Here is a 16,893-nt window from a genome sequence, read left to right on the forward strand (position 1 = left end):
CCAGCTGCCAAGTTCAAGTCTTTCGCTTCTGCCTTGCCACACATTGCCACATTGCCACACATTGCCACACACTGGAGCCACAGATAGGTACAAGATGGGCACCTTATCAGATGTTCCCCCAGACAACAGAGGAGAAGCAGCCAGCGCAGCTGCTTCTTCCACGTGGCATTTCTTATCCCCCTTACAGTTCAATAACACAGGAACAACTTCAGCTGGAGGTGAAGTGCTTTCTGAAAAGGCATGCTGCTTTGGAAAGAGTACAGCCATACTGCCACATTACAGAGTACAGCATGAACCAAAGATAGCATACACTACAATTCACACTGAGATGTACACACATACTAAATAGGGAATTTTTTAGATGGCTTTCTTAGAGTGACTTCCAGCTTGAGGCAAGGCAAAAATAAGAGATACATGAAATGAATACATAACAAGCATTTCAAGTTAAAACAGAAAAAAGAGCATGGCTCAGATAAGGTCATTTGCAATAGCTTAACAGCTTTTGGAATAATATTCCATGGTGATGATGAAAGACAGATGGAATCTGTGACTCTGATAAATCTTCAGTACTTAGAGATGAGCAAGGACTACATGAAAATCTTTCAAAATGGAAAGACTCACTGGTATGCCCTAACCTTTGTCAGCTGCTCCCTTTTAACTATATGCTGATGATCACAAAGACAATTGCCACAGTCTAGTTCAGGCGATGAGTAAATCCATGGAGAATACTCAGTTCTGCAGCGCTGCCTGTCTTGTGACTTTTTTGGCAAAAAAGGCCCGTGGCTGAATGGTGCCTTCAGCACCATACCTGACATTTCCCACGCGAGCCTTGAAAGGAACACGTTCTATCATCTTCTTCTCCCTACATGGAACATTCCTTCTTAGCCCAGGTTTTTGATTCAACAGAAGGGGAATGCAAGCTCATCAAATATATGCCTGTAGTATGTGCGGGTACAGCTCTCCTGAGTTCTGAAAAACCACATCTTTCTTCTGCTAAAGGTGGATTTGGCACGCAAATTTGCCCAGAGAATACCAGCTTCTGTCTTTTCCTTCATCATTCTATTCCATTTAGTCAGAGTTGCAGCCAAACAGAGAATGCCACGACCATTGCTACAAACACCTCAAATCACAGAATCACAGAATCACAGAATTGTAGGGGTTGGAAGGGACCTCCAGAGATCTGTGTGCCAGAACGGGCATTTGAGATCCAAAGAAGTCTCAGGCAGGGTGCAGTACACGGTTGATTTCCCCTTGGTTTGTGTAGAGAAGGAAGATGCAGAGAAGTATCATTGCCAGTGCTGGGTGTTGGAGCCACCAGCGACATCGGAGACAGTGACCCGAGGAGCTGGTGGTAACAAGTGAGGGCACTGGGAAAATGAGTGTCCTTGTGCTGTTCTCCCCAAGGCCATGTCACACTGCTGTCTCCTCTCTGCACTCAGATCACGGGTACCCCCACCAGGCATTTCCCTCAGCCCTGAGGAACATGTGGAAATGGCGACCAATGCTGCCATCCACTGCTGGAACAAGAACTATGGGGTCGCCTTCCTCCTGCACAAGGATGGGTCTTCAACCCCCGTGCAGCACCAAGAACCCAGTGGTGGGGGCACAGCCACCTGCATCCTCTTTGGTGACCCCAGCAGGTGCTGGCACCTATAGATGCTCCTACCACATCAGGGGTTGCTGCCTACAGTCCTCCCCCCTTGGGGTCAGCATGATGCTGGAGGTGATGCCCACACCTGCACTCAGGTAGGTGTCAGCACCCATTTGTTTGTCCTGCCGTCAATCCTTCGTGTCAGTGTCTCCACATCCCATCCCTGTGGATGTAGTGGTGGAGAATGGGGACACATAAACAGCCAGAACCCGCAGGTGGCAGGGAGGAGTTGGACAGGAACCTGGTGGTGGCGGTGGTGGCAGTGGTGGGGAGCTGTGATTGATGTCCCCATCGCACTCACAGTTATTCCCTCCTATGTTTGATGCAGGTGCAATCTCCGGAGGTCGTGAGGCAGTGCAGCAGGGCACGAGGGCATTTGAGAAATGCACTGATGCAAAGCATCCCCACAGTGCTGGAAAAAGCAAAGAGGAAGCGTAAGGGAAAAGGTAGAGGGAAGAGGATGGGGAAGGGGAAGGGTTCTTCAGCCTCGTGTTGATGTTCAGATGTAACGAGATGGAGAAGGCGAGGGGCAGATTTACCCTCATCTCTTGATGCTGATTCCTCACAACTCCCTCTCATTCCCTCCCTGGGCTGCCGCACTCCTTCACCACATCCACCCCTCCAAGTCAGCAGCTGCTGTCTGAATCTGACGCCCACTCACAGAAGCATCATGCAGATGGCTCTGCAAAGTGTGCTGAGCTCTCTCTGCCTGCCACCACTGCTTTCCCTTGAATTATAGCTCAGATTGCAAACTCTTAATCACCTCCCCTAGTGACACAGTTCCTCCCTCCTTTTATCTTTCTGCCTTGCTATCAGAGCAGCATCAAAAAGCCCGCAAACAATACGCTCTTCTTTACGAGCTCTACATCTATGTTCTATTGCCAGCTCCTGTATCTGTGGATCTAGAAAAGGGATCTGCAGACACTCCCTGTCCCCACTGCAGTCTCGCTGTCCCAAGCTGCTCCTGTCCCAAGGCACCAGTGGCGCTGGCCCTCCTCCTGGGTGAGTGACAATGGGGACGTGGTGCCACGGGGGTTGGTGGCCCTGTGTGGGACCAGGACCATGTCCCTTGCAGGTTGGTGGCTGGTGGCAGTGAGCAGGGCAAAGCAAAGTGAATATGAGGACGGGGGAAGAATGGGGCCAGAGGGAGGGGAGCGTGGTCAGTGGGCCATCAGAGGGGCACAGGCGGGTGTGCAGGGAACAAGGCTGACTGCTGCCCCCTGTCCCAGTGCCCTGACCCTCCCTGTTGCTGCACCCTAGCCAGGGGTTAGAAGTGGGGGACAATGTCACCCTGCGGTGTCACCTGCCCCGGCCATCTGCCTGGGTCCAGCTCTGCCAGGGAGGAGGTTTCACCCCCTGCATGAAGAAGTGCAATGTTCAGGACATGGCCGTGTTCTGCTTTGCTATCACAACGTGGGTGCACACAGGGACGTATCGTTGCCAGTACCGGCTGTCTGAGCCAGCAGAGACATCAGAGATGAGTGACCCTGTGGAGCTGGTAGTTACAGGTGAGTGCACTGGGGTCAGAGGGAGGCCCTGAGCTGTCCTCACAGGCCCAAGTCCCATCCATTTTCTCTCCCATCATGCAGATCACTGCTTCCCCCCACCTGGCATTTCCATGAGCCACAAGAGACGTGTGGGGATGGGGACCAACGTCACCATCCGATGCAGGAACATGTACCAAGGGTCCACCTTCCTGCACAAGGATGGGCACTCGGCCCCTGTCCAGCAGCAGGACCCTGATGGTGGGGGCACGGCCACCTTCACCCTCTTTGGGCTGACTCCAGCTGACACCGGCACCTATAGGTGCTCCTACCACATGTACACCTCTCACAGACACCTGGAGAACTCCTTCAAAATTGCAACTGCTTCTCTGGAATCAGACACTGATGCATTGTTTCTCAAAAGCAAGGTCCACATTCCCACTAGTGTTATGCTTTCTCATTTTATGTTTTAGTCATACGTTACAAAGAAGCTTTGTTACTCATATATACTGAGGACACGTTATCTTCAGCCCAAGACAATGACTCTTCAGCTAATGCCACCCAGGCAAGCCGGATGATTGGTGATGCTGAGAAGGCTCAGGAACATTCTTTCTTGAAACAGGCCAAAGTCCATTCAAAGTTCAAACCTTGGCAAAATGCAAGCTTCGTATTTATTTACACAGTAATACTATTGGACTATGGATCAACGAAATAAATAAGTCCCATTCTTGCAAAACCTGTTGCTGGTTCCATTGCACTCTTCTGGAAATCTGCAGAGACAGAAATGAAATTCAGGAAGATTCCGGTGTTGCATGCAGGAGATGGTCGCTGCAGTGATCGTGGGAGAGAGCTGTCGTTAGAAAACTGTCATGTGAATTCACAAAGCATATCAAGAACGAGACAGCACCAAAGCTGAGAAACAAGGGTGTTTTTTCCTAAGACAGAGAAGATTGCAAGAGAAGATGCTGCTTTCCACAAAGCATGGCATTTTTTTATTTTTTATTTATTTATTTAATTAGTAAGCAGAAGTGGATATATCCACAGCCCATAACAATTCATGGAATTCCTTTGTTGTTCTTTCATACCCCTACAAGGCTTGGCAAAGATGCCCAATGCATAATCAAAGGTGGAAAAGCTGCAGTTAGGTTTGTCACTGGAAGCAAGCTTCTGAAGTCCCTGCAACAGGATAGTACATAAGTGCCGTTTCCAGTTCTTTAAAGACACCAGTTGTCAAGTGAGCTAAGGAGATAGGAGCTCCTAAAAAGTCTGCCAATGTGAAAATGAAGTTCCTTACTGATCGTATCTGAGCTACTACCTCTAAAAACCACCACTAACTGGCAGATTACATGGTGGGAAAGGGGTTACAGCCATCAGAACAATCAGAACAGCCTTCGTGTCTTTTATGCCCTATCAGCCAACGCTTCTCTCTCCCTGCCCTGGTTCCCCACTGGCTGAGTACTGCAGGCTCACAAATTTCCCAACATTCCACTAAACATACAGCTACTGGCTAAAGATGAACTGTTGCTAGCTAAGCGTATGTTGCTAATTCTCACATTTGCTCATTCTGCACTAGGCCACAATTCCTGGACACCTGCTGTCCTGGGATAGAGGTAAGTTGGGAGGAAAAATGTAGGGGAGCATCACTTGCATTCCTCCTAATATAAAGGAGGGGCAGTTTGACCTCCTGTCAGAGGCCCCTTAAGTTGTTCTTTTGCTGAGGGCCTCTTGGCAAAACAGAATAGCCTATAATACAAAAGTTACAATTTTGGTACTCCTGAAGTATTTCGTCTTATCTACTCAGTGTGCATAAATGTGGAATAATAAGCCACTTTCTTCCAGAGAGGCTGTGCACGCCCCGTCCCTGGAGGTGTTCAAGGCCAGGTTGGATGGGGCCCTGCGCAGCCTGCTCTGGTATTAAATGTGGTGGTTAGTGGCCCTGCATGTGGCAGGGGGTTTGGAGATTCATGAAGCTTGAGGTCCCTTCCAACCCTGGCCATTCTGTGATTCTGTGATTCTGTGACTCCTCCGGCTGCTATTACTGGTGAGGAGAGCAGCTCTGTTTCCTGGGCTGATGGATGTGGTCCTGGCCCCAGAGGCATGCATTATATAGAGCGCAAGGTTCTGTTCTGTTCTATTTTGGGCCCAAACTTTTGTTACTTGCATTCTCTATAAGTGTTGACATGGTGACAGTGTCAAGCTCTTTACCAATCTATTGGCCTTTCTGGTTTGAGCAAGAAATTGCATTTCTAACTTCAGCTCTGAGAAAAGGGCAAAAATTCATTTGGGATTCTTACTACCTTGTTCTGTAAATCTCTGAATTCTGTATGGATGGGGCCTTATAAATATTTCTATAATTAGTCAAAGCACAGTCAAGCATATAGTTTTTTTTTCCTGCAGGTTAAATACTGCTGATTAGCTGCTTACTTTTTAGAAAGTTCTCTGTCCTTAGTATTTACACAAGTCTTTTTCTGACCTGCTGTAAGCCCGTTAGTCCAAACCAGATAAGGAGTCTCATTTTAGAGCTGGAGATATTGTAACACTGTTACTAGTTGATACTTGCTATTTCCTTGCATTCCAGGATTACGTAATGGACAAAAGAACTGCCTCCTAGAAGAGAATGACTTATGAATTATAATGCAGTAGTGATCTTGTTTTTGGTGTTATTATTGCATAGGTATGTCTGCCTTTGCACTGTTAGTTCTAGAAGATACTGTCTACAGGTATTGCTGACAATTCTCTTCCCCATCACTCTGTATGTCTCATTGTCTTTTTCGTAGTTTCCATTGTGTGTTTTTTTTTCTTGTTCTTTGTTTCTTTTTTCTTTATTTTTTTGTTTTTGTTTTTATTTTTGTTTGTCTGTCTATCTGTATGGCTGTTGCTTTAGTTTTTCTTTCTTTGTTTGTTTGTTTGTTTGTTTGTGTGTGTGTGGGGGGGGAGACAGGGGGTTTTGGGAGGGCTGAGTTGGTTGTTTTAGCTTGGTTGTTCTGTTTGTCTGTCTGCTTCCAAGTGACTCCAGTATATGTCCATCTCAGAAATCTGTTTGTATTATGATCTTTAATGCAAATATGAAAAACATTGACTACTACATTGACCCTTTCACTGATATTCTGATACTTCACTCAACTAAGGAAACCTCATTATTCTTCAACAGGTCATCTACAAACTGATTAGTAGAGAAGAAGCCACTAGGAGTAACAAACAATTAAGAGGCCGCGGCCACCTGAGGGAAACCTCATGGTGTTTTGTTTTGGCCAAGGAAAACCAGTTGATTATTTTCAGAACTTGCATAAATTAAAAACATCAATTAATAAAAATGATACAAATAAATAGTAATAATAATTACATAAAAGTAAGAAAAGACCATTCAAGCTGCATGAAAATAAAATCATGGATTCTCACTACCACTGTTGCTGTATTTGTTTATAAAGCCAAGATCATGGCCTCAATCTGCTGTGTAAAACTGCATAACTTGACACGCTGTCTTCCTCTAAAGAGGGATTAAAAACACAAATGAAATCTTAGAATCCATTTGAAAATCAATTTTACTTTATTCCCCTGAACTTCAATAATATAGTGACACCCAACCTTCACTTAAAAGGATGAGTAACGTGAGCAAACGTGGATTAATAACTGGTATAACTAAGTGTTATTATTCTATAGACCTCAAAGGTGTCTGCCTTCTGAATATCACCAGATTTTACAAAAGATCATTCAGATCCACGCTTTAAACGTATGCTATCAAAATAAGCTCAACTAGCTTACAGAAATGACTAGGCAGTTTCACTTTCAATAGATATGATTTAAAATGATACCTTTGATGCAGTGACCAAGCTCGGTGTGGCTCCCATCATTTCTAGCCTCGCTATATTAACTACATCTCAAGAATAAGGATTGCGCTCTTATGGAAAAAATAGGTAGTGAATGTCAGTCTTACTGAGAAGACTAACGGTAATCACTTGATCTAAAAATAATAAAACACGGATCACACAAATATACGTTTTCTTGTCTGGAAAAAAGCAAGAATTTTCAGAAGGAGCATGAAATCACAAGCAGCATGGATGTTCGGATTTTGTATATTCGAAGGCAAAAAAAGAATTCTCAAAGAAAATATCCATAGAAAATATGTAATCCTTTATCACCTTTGGAGAAATAATGCTGATGTGTGGTATGAAACTGAAAAAAAAAAAAAAAGAAAAAAAAAAGAAAAAAGCAGGTAACTGTCAAGATGTTAGCTAAATACACTAAACACTAACACGCCTGTATATACGTATGTATATATACAGGTATGTAATATACGTGTAGTGGAATACTGTTGAGAAGGTACATCCTCTATTGTCACACCACCAGCGTCGGCCTCTGATCTTGTGGACGAATATAATCACATAGGAGACGTTACTGTTGAAGCAGACCTCATACATACACATGGAATCAGCTGTACAATTTTCACTTCAAAGGCATAATTTGCTTAGGCAATCGACACCATCAATAAGAACATCTATTGTATAATGCATCAAGATCTACCTGACTTCCTAATAATCAAGGTGCTGAGACTGTAACTTGTCAATCTATGTATATTGATTTTATATTGCTTTTGCCACAGTGTATTTGGTGTGTTGATTTTATGGCCACCAGACACTCACTCAGCCTCTCTCTCACTCCCCCTGCACAGAAAGCCAGAGAGAGAGGGGAAAGCCCATGGGAATATTACCTCAGAAGTCAAACAAATTTAACTTAGGGAAAATAAATTTCATTTATTCATCCCATGCCCTGCTCAGCAGGTCTTCCTCACCCCTCCGTTTCTGACTCCTTCATCTGTCGCAGAGTAGCTCCTCTCCGCTCTCCCTTCCTCCTCACACCTCTCCCTGATCCAGCATACGCTCTTCAGGAGCTGCAGGGTGAGCGTTGCTGGGGGCACATAGCACCTTCTCCATGACCTTCTTCCAAGGTGTTCCCACTCTTTTCTGGGATCTTTCTTCTGAGCTCCACTCCCTCTGAGCTACCTGCCCTTTGGCTAATGGGTCCTGTGGGGCAGTAGGAGGGAGTAGCAGTGGGCTGGAACTGGTTGTGTCTAGCACCCCAGTTTCACACCACACATCAGCATTATGGCAGGCCTTTCCGCAACTGGACACCTGCACTCAGTGCAATACTCTTGTGATCAGAAAAGTCAAAAGAATGTTTCAGAAAGGTGAGTTGGGATTGTGTAAACATACAACACGTGTATTGATTAAAATTACATTTATGTTTATTAGGAATACAATGTGAGTTCAATTGTTCAGGAAGTGCAGACTCTGTAATAATTGATTCTTACAAAATCAGAATCATTGTAAACAGCCTGAATTTTCAAAGCACTCATTGAACTGTACATAAGCTTTATTTGAGAAGCCCCTTATGCAAACAGCCTCCTTTTCTAGTGGATGAGCACACACACTTTCTCTCAAAACAGTTTAATCATGGGGTGAGGCCAGGGGCCTCCTCCTGTTACCTGTCCCCTGCCAAGGAAGAAGCACTGCTGCACTTGCGTTTTGCAGAAGAGATGACGGGCCTTGGCAGTGGGACGACTGGGATGCCAGCAAGGAAGTCAGGCTGGCCCTAAGTAAAAGTGAGAAACTTCATCTGGATGTAAATATTGCCTTCATAACCTGGGGTTCCCCTGTTGCATCTGCTTGCAGAGGGACTGGGCTTTTTCTTGGTGATGGACTGACAAATGAATGAGGAAGATTCAGTCTGGATCAGATAGAATTGGAGCTGAAGGTCTCAGCAGCAGCATGAGAGGCCTACACAGTGCCATCCTATGGACTCCGAAGGCTCAGGGTGCATTGCAGTCATACAGGAATTCACCTTTTTTAACGTCTTTGAACTATTTCTGAAAACTTTCTGAATTCTGCCTCTCCTCCATTCTTTACATAGCTACAATGTATTAGCCAGCTATAATTATCTCAAATTTCTTTTTGTACTGTTAGTAATTGCGACAGTTTTCCCGAGCACTTTGTGTATAAAACCTAACTAGATAATCCTCACTGTAAGGGGCTATGAGTCCTTTCTGTTTTGATTGGAGAAGGTAAAGCCATGGAGATATTTTATGTAATTTATGATTATCAATTTATGATGATATGATACAAACTATGGAACTCTTACAAAGCTTTGCTTTCTGTGCTTTGATTGCTTCTGCATTTGCCAAAACTCTCTGTCCTTATTATAACTCTAGTTGTTCAACAGTAAAATATCAAAAGGATATGATACCGTAGGAGTAGAAATCATCCCACAAACTAAAACAAGTGCACAAACTTGAAGTGCAATTTCTTGCTCAAACCAGAAAGGCCAATAGATTGGTAAAGAGCTTGACACTGTCACCATGTCAACACTTATAGAGAATGCAAGTAACAAAAGTTTGGGCCCAAAATAGAACAGAACAGAACCTTGCGCTCTATATAATGCATGCCTCTGGGGCCAGGACCACATCCATCAGCCCAGGAAACAGAGCTGCTCTCCTCACCAGTAATAGCAGCCGGAGGAGTCACAGAATCACAGAATCACAGAATGGCCAGGGTTGGAAGGGACCTCAAGCTTCATGAATCTCCAAACCCCCTGCCACATGCAGGGCCACTAACCACCACATTTAATACCAGCGCAGGCTGCGCAGGGCCCCATCCAACCTGGCCTTGAACACCTCCAGGGACGGGGCGTGCACAGCCTCTCTGGAAGAAAGTGGCTTATTATTCCACATTTATGCACACTGAGTAGATAAGACGAAATACTTCAGGAGTACCAAAATTGTAACTTTTGTATTATAGGCTATTCTGTTTTGCCAAGAGGCCCTCAGCAAAAGAACAACTTAAGGGGCCTCTGACAGGAGGTCAAACTGCCCCTCCTTTATATTAGAAGGAATGCAAGTGATGCTCCCCTACATTTTTCCTCCCAACTTACCTCTATCCCACGACACCAGGTGTCCAGGAATTGTGGCCTAGTGCAGAATGAGCAAATGTGAGAATTAGCAATATACGCTTAGCTAGCAACAGTTCATCTTTAGCCAGTAGCTGTATGTTTAGTGGAATGTTGGGAAATTTGTGAGCCTGCAGTACTCAGCCAGTGGGGAACCAGGGCAGGGAGAGAGAAGCGTTGGCTGATAGGGCATAAAAGACACGAAGGCTGTTCTGATTGTTCTGATGGCTGTAACCCCTTTCCCACAATGTAATCTGCCAGTTAGTGGTGGTTTTTAGAGGTAGTAGCTCAGATACGATCAGTAAGGAACTTCATTTTCACATTGGCAGACTTTTTAGGAGCTCCTATCTCCTTAGCTCACTTGACAACTGGTGTCTTTAAAGAACTGGAAACGGCACTTATGTACTATCCTGTTGCAGGGACTTCAGAAGCTTGCTTCCAGTGACAAACCTAACTGCAGCTTTTCCACATTTGATAATGTACTGGGCATCTTTGCCAAGCCTTGTAGGGGTATGAAAGAACAACAAAGGAATTCCATGAATTGTTATGGGCTGTGGATATATCCACTTCTGCTTACTAATTGAAATATTAAATAAAAAAAATAAAAAAATGCGATGCTTTGTGGAAAGCAGCATCTTCTCTTGCAATCTTCTCTGTCTTAGGAAAAAACACCCTTGTTTCTCAGCTTTGGTGCTGTCTCGTTCTTGATATGCTTTGTGAATTCACATGACAGTTTTCTAACGACAGCTCTCTCCCACGATCACTGCAGCGACCATCTCCTGCATGCAACACCGGAATCTTCCTGAATTTCATTTCTGTCTGTGCAGATTTCCAGAAGAGTGCAATGGAACCAGCAACAGGTTTTGCAAGAATGGGACTTATTTATTTCGTTGATCCATAGTCCAATAGTATTATTGTGTAAATAAATACGAAGCTTGCATTTTGCCAAGGTTTGAACTTTGAATGGACTTTGGCCTGTTTCAAGAAAGAATGTTCCTGAGCCTTCTCAGCATCACCAATCATCCGGCTTGCTGGGTGGCATTAGCTGAAGAGTCATTGTCTTGGGCTGAAGATAACGTGTCCTCAGTATATATGAGTAACAAAGCTTCTTTGTAACGTATGACTAAAACATAAAATGAGAAAGCGTAACACTAGCGGGAATGTGGACCTTGCTTTTGAGAAACAATGCATCAGTGTCTGATTCCAGGGAAGCAGTTGCAATTTTGAAGGAGTTCTCGAGGTGTTTGCCAGAGGTTTTTGATGGAATATTGCTCTTTTGTCTCTGGGGTTGTAACCTTGGTTTTCCCTGTTTGTGTTAAAGGCAGATTTACAATTCTCATTCAGTTAATATTCTTTGATCCTTCATTTCAGTTGTATTTAATTTCTTGCCAGATTAACCTGGCATGTACAAGAATATATTTATTCCTTCTTGTTTTCTCAGGCCATATTCAATTAATCCCAAAAAGTAAGCTATTCATTTATTTGTTTGCTTGTTTGTGTATTTGTTAGTTAGTTTGTTTTTTTTTATTGGCATTAGCTGCTTCTGTTGTTACAAAATCATCTGCGGGCAGGAAGAGGCACCCGTATCCACGAAAGGTAAACTTCTTTCTCCTGCTCCTCTAGCTGTAATTTAACCAAAGGAACTGCTAGGGTAGACTTCCCAAATTCCCATCCTTGGTCTATGCAACCAGAAATTGCTCCCTCTTTCTCAGTAATTTCAGATTACTTTCATTCCAATGGGGCGGAGCCTTCTCTGGGCTCTTCCAGCCCAGAGACTGCGGCGAAAATAAGCCCCTCCGGAGGAACGGCAGCAGGCTGAATTCGGAAGTTCTCGGCTTCAGAACGGCACGACTTCGCTCTCACGGCTCGGAAGTGGCACTCGCGGTGAAGCGCTCCGGAGCGATTGCCGTTGCTGCCCGAGAAGTCGCGCTTACCGCCGAATGCCGCTTTCAGCCTCCAGCCGCGGTGTCGTGTTCCTCCGTCGCCGAGAAAGGGCGACTGTCCCCGGCAGCTTTTCTCCGAGTTGCGGGCTCTTCTCCGCACATCGGAAAGGAGCGGTTTGGACGTCGCCGAGTGTACATATATGCAGAAGGCACTACGCCTGGCTCTGGATGTTGTGTCCGTGCCTTCATTTCGAGCCACAAAGTGTGGTCTCTGTGGCTCCACTTCTGTGTTCTGTGACCACAAGGGTAGAAGAGAAAAGCCTCTCTGAAAGAGGCAGCTGGAGATTCGAGGAGCGACAGATGCTGTGCTCCCAGGGAGCACATTCGAAGAAGTCGGGAGAGATCCTTTCTGGACTGCCGAGAAAATAACCCCCTCTCGGAGGAGCCGCACTGAACATCATTATGTCCAATGGACTGAATAGTTGCTAATTACAGGAATTCATGAGAAGTATAGATGCTGATTATGGGGGCATCATTTACTTTTCCGAAGGAAGGTGGCTGAGTTGGGATAAAATGCTACGAGGATGTGATGATTTGCGAAATGAGATCAAGTCATTTATGGAATCCAAAAGAAGCATTGGTTTTAAAGGCGAAGATGAGAAATGTCTTTCATAGCTAGTTTTTTTGTGGGATTTGACTGCTCATTTAAATGAGCTGAACATGCATCTTCAAGATGAGAAATCACCTGATCTGTGCTGTTTCAAACCAAAACAAAACGAAAAAAAAAGGAATGGAACTTGAATTATGGCAAGTTGAACTTATGGAAAATGCTTTCATGTGTTTTGATATGCTGGCTAAACAGAGTCCAGTGAGCAGTGCAAAATACACACCCTTGCTTTCATTTCTGATAAAGAAATTTGAGACTAGGCTTCAAAACTAAAAAGGCTGAAATAGAAGTGAATAAGCTGGCATTTGGGGAAGAAAGGCCGTATTTTTATAACTAAGCAGGTAATTCCGGAGGAATATATCACATCGTTGGGAGAAACTGCTATACATCTGAGAGAAAACGTCAAGTCCTTGGGAGACTTCCCGATGTGCGGAGAAGAGCCCGCAACTCGGAGAAAAGCTGCCGGGGACAGTCGCCCTTTCTCGGCGACGGAGGAACACGACAGCGCGGCTGGAGGCTGAAAGCGGCATTCTGCGATAAGCGCGACTTCTCGGGCAGCAGCGGCAATCGCTCCGGAGCGCTTCACCGCGAGTGCCACTTCCGAGCCGTGAGAGCGAAGTCGTGCCGTTCTGAAGCCGAGAACGTCCGAATTCAGCCTGCTGCCGTTCCTCCGGAGGGGGTTATTTTCGCCGCAGTCCAGAAAGGATCTCTCCCGACTTCTTCGAATGTGCTCCCTGGGAGCACAGCATCTGTCGCTCCTCGAATCTCCAGCTGCCTCTTTCAGAGAGGCTTTTCTCTTCTACCCTTGTGCTCACAGAACACAGAAGTGGACCAAAGAGAACCACACTACAAAGAATTGTGGCTCGAAATTCCATAGTGCACGTGTATGCTCCTCTAGTGTTAGTTAGTTAGCTATTCGGTGTGGAGAGGTTGCTCTCCCACCAGCAAAAAAAGCCAAACCAAACAAACAGAAAACCAAACCAAACACCTCTCAGGTGTATGTTGGCACATTGGGAGGATGTTGCAGGAGGGCCATTAAATAAGAAAAGGCCCTTAAATAAGAAACTGGGAACATACATGGAATAATGGGAGCAGTTTTCTAATTGAGTACCCTAATCAGGAGAGACCAAGTGCTGGGCGTTTGTGGAAGTCGAAGAATTGTGCGGTTTGATTTGTGGATTTTGAAAGGAATGAGACAAACTGTTTTGATGGTATAAGAAAGGTAATTGTTACTGGTATACAGAAGTAGAATGGAGGGTATGTGGAAGTGTAAGAGTTGAGGGTACGACAAAGGAAAAAGGGTTAAAGAGAAAGTGAGTTAATCTGTGCTGGTGTGAGAGCAACCCCCACACCGTTTCCCCGCGAGCAGAACTTGGTGTGAGAGAGTGAGCTGCAGAGGGAGACTTGTGCTGTAAACAGCATGACTTGCAAAGGGGGAGGTGAGAGGACAGGGCACTGGAAGTGAGACTAGCCTCTGCAGAGAGAATCCCAGTGTTGGTACTGGGAGCCTCTGGAGAGGAGCAGGTAAACTGGGAATAACAGCAGCTGCTAGTGTCACGGCACTGGCCGTAAGACCCAGGGATCCACTCAGAGAGACATGGGGAGTGTGGGGGGGGAGGGTGGGGGGCTAGAAGAGCCCAGAGAGGGCTCCGCCCCATTGGAATGAAAGTAATCTTAAATTACTGAGAAAGAGGGAGCAATTTCTGGTTGCTTAAACGAAGGATGGGAATTTGGGAAGTCTACCCTAGCAGTTCCTTTGGTTAAATTACAGCTAGAGGAGCAGGAGAAAGAAGTTTACCTTTCGTGGATACGGGTGCCTCTTCCTGCCCGTAGATGATTTTGTAACAACAGAAGCAGCTAATGCCAATAAAAAAACCAAACAACCTAACAAATACACAAACAAACAAACAAACAAATAAATGAATGGCTTACTTTTTGGGATTGATTGAATATGGCCTGAGAAAACAAGAAGGAATAAATATATTCTTGTACATGCCAGGTTAATCTGGCAAGAAATTAAATACAACTGAAATGAAGGATCAAAGAATATTAACTGAATGAGAATTGTAAATCTGCCTTTAACACAAACAGGGAAAACCAAGGTTACAACCCCAGAGACAAAAGAGCAATATTCCATCAAAAACCTCTGGCAAACACCTCGAGAACTCCTTCAAAATTGCAACTGCTTCCCTGGAATCAGACACTGATGCATTGTTTCTCAAAAGCAAGGTCCACATTCCCGCTAGTGTTACGCTTTCTCATTTTATGTTTTAGTCATACGTTACAAAGAAGCTTTGTTACTCATATATACTGAGGACACGTTATCTTCAGCCCAAGACAATGACTCTTCAGCTAATGCCACCCAGCAAGCCGGATGATTGGTGATGCTGAGAAGGCTCAGGAACATTCTTTCTTGAAACAGGCCAAAGTCCATTCAAAGTTCAAACCTTGGCAAAATGCAAGCTTCGTATTTATTTACACAATAATACTATTGGACTATGGATCAACGAAATAAATAAGTCCCATTCTTGCAAAACCTGTTGCTGGTTCCATTGCACTCTTCTGGAAATCTGCAGAGACAGAAATGAAATTCAGGAAGATTCCGGTGTTGCATGCAGGAGATGGTCGCTGCAGTGATCGTGGGAGAGAGCTGTCGTTAGAAAACTGTCATGTGAATTCACAAAGCATATCAAGAACGAGACAGCACCAAAGCTGAGAAACAAGGGTGTTTTTTCCTAAGACAGAGAAGATTGCAAGAGAAGATGCTGCTTTCCACAAAGCATCGCATTTTTTTATTTTTTTTATTTAATATTTCAATTAGTAAGCAGAAGTGGATATATCCACAGCCCATAACAATTCATGGAATTCCTTTGTTGTTCTTTCATACCCCTACAAGGCTTGGCAAAGATGCCCAGTACATTATCAAATGTGGAAAAGCTGCAGTTAGGTTTGTCACTGGAAGCAAGCTTCTGAAGTCCCTGCAACAGGATAGTACATAAGTGCCGTTTCCAGTTCTTTAAAGACACCAGTTGTCAAGTGAGCTAAGGAGATAGGAGCTCCTAAAAAGTCTGCCAATGTGAAAATGAAGTTCCTTACTGATCGTATCTGAGCTACTACCTCTAAAAACCACCACTACCTGGCAGATTACATTGTGGGAAAGGGGTTACAGCCATCAGAACAATCAGAACAGCCTTCGTGTCTTTTATGCCCTATCAGCCAACGCTTCTCTCTCCCTGCCCTGGTTCCCCATTGGCTGAGTACTGCAGGCTCACCAATTTCCCAACATTCCACTGAACATACAGCTACTGGCTAAAGATGAACGGTTGCTAGCTAAGCGTATATTGCTAATTCTCACATTTGCTCATTCTGCACTAGGCCACAATTCCTGGACACCTGCTGTCCTGGGATAGAGGTAAGTTGGGAGGAAAAATGTAGGGGAGCATCACTTGCATTCCTCCTAATCCAAAAGAGGGGCAGTTTGACCTCCTGTCAGAGGCCCCTTGAGTTGTTCTTTTGCTGAGGGCCTCTTGGCAAAACAGAATAGCCTATAATACAAAAGTTACAATTTTGGTACTTCTGAAGTATTTCATCTTATCTACTCAGTGTGCATAAATGTGGAATAATAAGCCACTTTCTTCCAGAGAGGCTGTGCACGCCCCGTCCCTGGAGGTGTTCAAGGCCAGGTTGGATGGGGCCCTGCGCAGCCTGCCCTTGTATTATTAATATATTAATATTAATTTATTAATATATTTATTCCTTCTTTTTTTCTCAGGCCATTTTCAATTAATCCCAAAAAGTAAGCTATTCATTTATTTGTTTGTGGCACTCGCGGTGAAGCGCTCCGGAGCGATTGCCGTTGCTGCCCGAGAAGTCGCGCTTATCGCAGAATGCCGCTTTCAGCCTCCAGCCGCGCTGTCGTGTTCCTCCGTCGCCGAGAAAGGGCGACTGTCCCCGGCAGCTTTTCTCCGAGTTGCGGGCTCTTCTCCGCACATCGGGAAGTCTCCCAAGGACTTGACGTTTTCTCTCAGATGTATAGCAGTTTCTCCCAACGATGTGATATATTCCTCCGGAATTACCTGCTTAGTTATAAAAATACGGCCTTTCTTCCCCAAATGCCAGCTTATTCACTTCTATTTTCAGCCTTTTTAGTTTTGAAGCCTAGTCTCAAATTTCTTTATCAGAAATGAAAGCAAGGGTGTGTATTTTGCACTGCTCACCGGACTCTGTTTAGCCAGCATATCAAAACACATGAAAGCATTTTCCATAAGT

General features: G+C 44.8%; 1 pseudogene across 1 annotated transcript; it reads left to right on the plus strand.

Moving 5' to 3' along the window:
• Positions 1–1,491: 1,491 nt before the first annotated feature.
• Positions 1,492–16,424, plus strand: LOC306949133 (osteoclast-associated immunoglobulin-like receptor; annotated as a pseudogene). The gene is made up of 5 exons: positions 1,492–1,627; positions 2,595–2,762; positions 2,881–3,159; positions 3,241–3,472; positions 16,397–16,424. The product of its transcript is annotated as an osteoclast-associated immunoglobulin-like receptor (transcript).
• The last annotated feature ends 469 nt before the right edge of the window (positions 16,425–16,893 follow it).

Source organism: Tetrao urogallus, assembly GCF_951394365.1.
Source record: "Tetrao urogallus genome assembly, chromosome: 8".
In the NCBI taxonomy this organism is placed as follows: domain Eukaryota; kingdom Metazoa; phylum Chordata; class Aves; order Galliformes; family Phasianidae; genus Tetrao; species Tetrao urogallus.